Source organism: Leuresthes tenuis, unplaced genomic scaffold (genome assembly GCF_036924035.1).
Source record: "Leuresthes tenuis unplaced genomic scaffold, fLeuTen1.0.hap1 SCAF_12, whole genome shotgun sequence".
Taxonomy (NCBI): domain Eukaryota; kingdom Metazoa; phylum Chordata; class Actinopteri; order Atheriniformes; family Atherinopsidae; genus Leuresthes; species Leuresthes tenuis.
Genome location: NW_027325366.1, coordinates 9,514,390 through 9,520,229, shown reverse-complemented (window position 1 = coordinate 9,520,229; position 5,840 = coordinate 9,514,390). Strand labels below are relative to the sequence as shown.

The 5,840-nt window shown below is 41.8% G+C and overlaps 1 non-coding gene across 1 annotated transcript; it reads left to right on the top strand.

Annotated features, from left to right (window-relative positions):
• Positions 1-402: 402 nt before the first annotated feature.
• LOC140265593 (U5 spliceosomal RNA) lies at positions 403-516 on the top strand. Its single transcript, XR_011906303.1, has one exon. It is a non-coding gene; the product is annotated as a U5 spliceosomal RNA (small nuclear RNA).
• The last annotated feature ends 5,324 nt before the right edge of the window (positions 517-5,840 follow it).

The window sequence follows — 5,840 nt, the reverse complement described above, 5'->3', positions numbered from 1 at the left end:
ACGGTGCGCTCTTCTCTGCTCTTGTGAAAAAGCAAACAGCGGTGCAGGATAGAAGTTTCTTTTAGTCTGCTGAGAAAAGAGAGTGAATGCGAAGTAGACTTTAACACGGCTCTGGGAGCGAGCCAAGTACGGGCTAACCGGGAGATTTGCTTGAAAGAAACGCAACAGCGAATGAGCGGTCAGAACAAAGCCTCAATACGGTGTTCCCGTGGTGTTTGTGGCCTCCTTGTCTTTTGCACAGAGTAAAAGACAAGGCAGCCATCGAATAGGGCCCGATTGTTCCTATTTGGTCAGCCAAGGAGCAAGGGGGGGGAGCAAGCGTCTCAACCAAGCAAAGCTCACCATGGGGAAGGTGGCTATGCCAACTAGCCTGATGCCCTGCTCCCGCAGTGACGGATAATCGTACTCTAGTTTCTCTTCATAACGTACAAGTCTTTCGCCTTTTACTAAAGACTTCCGTGGAGAGCAGCACTAATGAGTTGTTTCTATTTTTGGCAGGCTTTACCTTTGCAGGTGAAGCCCTTTCTGTCTGTGCAAAAGAAATCTTGTTACTGTGCAGAGTGACTTCTCTGAGTAGAATCGCCTTACTTGTTGCGACTGTGCCGATGTTCGAAGCTGGAGTGCAAAGTTGTTGCTTGAATGGTGCTCGCTGGAGCGTGCGGGAGTGCAAAGTTATACCATTTAAAAGGGCTGAAGAGTGCTCAGTGCAGCGGGTGGGCAGAGATGCAAAGTGACACTCTGGCCACCTCGAAAACCGAGATTACATCCACTACCAGGGGCAGCCCAAGCTCTGCCGCAAGTGCGGTGAGCATGGGCACCTGGTTGAGGCTTGTACCAAGGTGATATGTGGGAAGTGCAGAGAAATTGGGCACACTTTTGGAGAGTGTCCAAATGGCAGGAAATGTAATCTCTGTGGAGAATTAAATCACCTCTTCAGAGATTGCCCTAAATCTTTTGCCAACAAATTAAAGACGGTAAAGCCACAGTCAAGCCAACAAAGAGAAGGACCAGAGGTGGCAGTTGGTGATCAAAGTGAAGAGGTTGACCCAATAAATTCAAACCTCCCGCCAAAAGCTTGGATTGGAAGTGAGGAGCAAAAAGGGGAGGGGCCTGTAGAGGCCTCACCACTCAGTGCTGAAGTCTGTGAGAATTCACAGGCAGAGGGTGGAGCTACGCTAAATGAGGAGGAAGAGCAGACAGGTGAGTCTAGTGAAGAAACTCACCTCCCCGAAGGTCAACAGCCGAAGAGGACGACATCTGAGTTGTCCTCTGATTCCCCAGTGGTATCAGAGAAGAGGGGAAGGGTTAGGTCCCTTTCAGACAGTTCTTCAGTGGAAGAACCTAGAGTCTTCCCCTCCGACTCACCAAATGAGGTCTCCTTTTTAACTTTAGCTCTGCAATCAACCCCCAGGGACTCAAAGTTAAATGCAACATTGCGTAAGAGGCCAACACCGAGAGTCCGAAAAGGAAATATAGATCACCCTACTCACTTTTCACCTAAAGAAATGAAGGAAGAGCTAGTTTCCCAAGAAATAACCTGAGTGTGTAATTTGTTTTGATAACTTAGAAAAACGAAAACGACCTACCTACTTTCCTTTATCCTTTTAATAGTTCTCACCTTCTCAACACTAAACGTGAGAAGTGTGAAATCAAAGACAAAAGCCCAGAGTATTTTATCCTTCTTAGACTCCATAAAATCAGATGTGTTTTTAATACAAGAATGTGGACTACCTTTTTTAAAAAACCATAGACAATGGGAGGAAATGTGGTCCCATTTATCGATATGGAGTGGCTCAAATCAAAATAAAAATGATGGTGTGGCCATTCTAATTAAAAATCTGCATTTTCTGTTGAAAGGTAGCACAGTGGTGAGAGACGGACGGGCACTTTTAGCACACTTGAATTTCATGGGGCAAGACTTTAACCTCTTAAATATTTATGGTTTCAATGGAAAAAATGACAGGTATGACCTTTTAGAAGATATACAGCTTTACATGCTAGGGCAAGTACCTTTAGTTGTAGGAAGGGATTTTAACTGTATCTTGAGCAGGAAAGATAGAAAAAGAGCAGGGGGAGATTTTAAAGTGGATAAGACTTCGATTTTACTTCAGGCCATATGCAGGGATTTTAAGCTTACTGACTGTTTTAAAACCATGCATCCCAGAGAGGAGGGCTTCACCTGGTTTAGTCATGATGGCACCAGAGCCTCTCGCATTGATTATTTCTTTACTAGAGATTGCCCACCCACTGATGTTAGATTAACCCCTGTTTTCTTTTCAGACCACCTTATGCTCTCCTGCACCCTTTCACCCCCTTCTGGTGTGACGGTAGGAAGTGGTCTGTGGAAACTCAACTGTTCCCTGTTGGAGGATGAAATCATAGTCAGTCAGTACAGGTAACGTTATAAAGAGTGGCAGACCCTTCAAGACCTTTACGAAACACATGCACAATGGTGGGAATTGGTGAAGGAAACCACCCAGACTTTTTTTAAACAGCAAGGTAAACGTAAAACAAGGAAAGAGAATAGATGTATGATGGAACTACAGAAACGCTTACAGCGCTACTTTAAACTAAATCAGTGTGGCATAGACTTTAATGAAGAAATCAAAGATGTCATAAAGGAAATGTCAGTTTTAGCAGAAATAAAGAGTAAAGGAATTTTTGTAAGAAGCAGGGAGCAGGAAATTGAGGAAGGTGAAAAATGCACAAGGTACTTTTTTAAGAAAGTTATAAATAAAAAGGAGTGTATTCAAAATCTAAAAAGAGAAGATGGGTTTTTAACAAAATCCACACCAGAGATGATTGAAACTGTACATACCTTTTATAGTAACATGTACAAAGAGAAACCAGTGCACTTGGAAACATCGGCAGAAATTTTAAAATTCGTTGACAAAACCGTAAAAGAGAATGCACACTTGACACAGGATTTTACTGCTTTAGAGTTAAAAAAATGCCTAACAGGTTTTAAGAGAAGTCGAGCTCTGGGTTTAGACCTAGCATGTAAAGCTGTATATCTTCTAAAAGGTCATACCTGTCATTTTGTCCATTGAAACCATAAATATTTAAGAGGTTAAAGTCTTGCCCCATAATATTCAATTGTGCTAAAAGTGCCCGTCCGTCTCTCACCACTGTGCTACCTTTCACCAGAACATGCGGATTTTTAATTAGAATGGCCACACCATCATTTTTATTTTGATTTGAAGCAGACTTTAACACGGCTCTGGGAGCGAGCCGAGTGCGGGCTAACCGGGAGAATTGCTTGAAAGAAACGCGACACCGAATGAGCGGTCAGAACAAAGCCTCAATACGGTGTTCCCGTGGTGTTTTTGTTGCTGCCTTGTCTTTTGCACAGAGTAAAAGACAAGGCAGCCATCGAATAGGGCCCGATTGTTCCTACTTGGTCCATGTGCACAAGCAGATGCACTCTCAGTTGTAAAAGCACGGGTAAAATAAATCATTTCTAGATTTGAAATTCATGAAAAGATCTACAGTGATAATTTCACACACTTTGTAAACAATGTCATCTAACTGATGGCAATGTAAGGCAGATGTCAAATTCACCGAAATAGGATCTCATGGTATTCGGCCAATCGAGCTGTAGCAGCTTCGGTAAAAGAGTATAAGTTGAAGAGTTTGTGAATAAAGGTGTGCGCACACATAGTGAGCTGTAGGAAAATAGGCAGGGAGCAATGCCGGCTGGGGTATATGTTCTTGTATGTTGTCTGACTGTTTGATTTGAATGTGTTGTGTAAGTGTCCTGTTGAATGTTATATGTTTGGGCTTTGACACGCTTCACTGTGGTTGTTAACTGTGTGGTGTGTCCTGAAATGTTATATGTTTGGGCTGTGTGACATGCTTAATGCTTGTCAGTAGCTACCCTTTTATTCATATATAGCAACTGACAACATAAGAAGTCCGGACATACTTTGATAGTAGTTGTAGAAGTATCCTTATCGATAATAGATAAACTAATTCATAGTGATAGAACAGTAGATGAACAGGTGCCTGCACAAGTCTCACAAAAATAAAATGGGTGTATGATTGCTGACGGTAGAGCAATACTGTCAAACTTATGAGTTCTTGTGGCAAACTTGATTCAGTGTCTTGACGTGTATACGCTTTTTTCGCTGACTTGATTGTCACAAGAAACAAAGTGTGTTTGATAAGATCTGACCGTTTTATTACGGGAGGATCAGTATGTATGGATTCTGATGTGACTGATAAACCCATTCGTATCTTAAGCATAATCTAATACGTGAGACAACGCCCTGGCACACAATCAAAAAAAAAAAGAGAGAGAGCGGTTTTGTGTCCCCACAGTCCATAATGTAGAAAAGAGAGAAAAAAGCCTTTCTGATTTGGTGTGTGTGCTCACAGTGCAGAGTGTAGAGAAAAGAGAGAAAAGAAAGCCGTTGTCACGGGTGTTGTGACTTAGACACACACATTTCTGAATTGAGAAAAGAAATTATTTTAGAGGAAGCAGTAGAGTTTAGATCCCACATTTGTTGATAGGCATTCATTTATTTTTTCTTTTAATCAGTTTTAAAGTGAATACAAACTGAGAAATGAAAAAGGTGAAGAGTTTAGAAGCTTGGTTCAAGAGCAAAACTTGGTTTATGATCAGCCGAGTCTCTAAACAGAACAGCAAAGGGCTTCATCGAACATTTAAAAAAGATTCAGATTGTTAGAATATCCAGAATTTATAGGAATGGTGGTGATTACTCTTATTTTCTAAAATGGAAATAACTGCACCATGTCCGTTTTATGAATTTAAGGGGCTAAAAAGTTTTGTTCTCGTTTTTCTATGATTAACCGAATGTATGTGAGAGTCCAAACAGACAGAAGGGTTACGGCCGAGCGCTGGACCTTCCAAAAAAGACGAGACAGGCTGGACCCGTGCCATACTAGTTAAGACCTGCCTGTGGATAACAGGTTCTTTAAAGTCTCACACACACAAACTCACACGCACGTTCGCACACATACACCCATACACACACACATTCTTGAGCTTGCTGCAAGATTAAACCTTTGCATTAACTGACTCCAGCAACTCTGAGTCTCATTGAGAGAATTTTCTCAACAATTGGGTCCTCAAATCAGATCTCGATGTTTTTTCCGCCGTCCAGGGTTGGAGCTGAAACCGTGCACGGGGGAGTCCAGTACGCCTAATGAAAGACCCCCTGCTGAATTGCGGTAATTAGGGGCCAGTGTCCACTGAAAGGGGGAAAAAGTGACGAGATCGTACTTTTGAATCAATGGCCAGAAGCCATTGGCAGTGCAGGCATCAACAATTATGGTGTTATTTCACCCATTAACACTTAAGGTACCTCATGCAGTGGCTGTGATATGGTTACTTAAGAAAACCAGACATCTCTCCTACATAACTGTTCTTCTTTCACAGCCACACCTTGTTGTCGAGAGATGTGCCACACTTAATCCATCTACACTGCTACCTACCCCACAGATGGAAAGCCTCATGATTGCATGTCAGAAATAACCATCAGTGTTTTACCCAGGCCAGACTTAATTATATACGTTATGAAAATGCAGAAATAACTATATTTATTCGACAGGTCAAGCAAAAAACCCTGATGGCACAAATGCTACGGGATTTGCAGTAGTAACAGAAACTGAAGTTTTCTTAAAACAACCACAACTAAAAAATTACTCTGTTCAAGCAGTCGAATTGGTAGCTTTAACTGAAGCTTGTAAATTAAATAACAAAAAGGTTGTTAACGTTTACACTGACAGTCAGTATGCCTTCTCAACTGTACATGTGTTAACACAGCATTGGAAAAACAGGTATGTTGACATCCACAGCTAAATGTATAAACTACAAA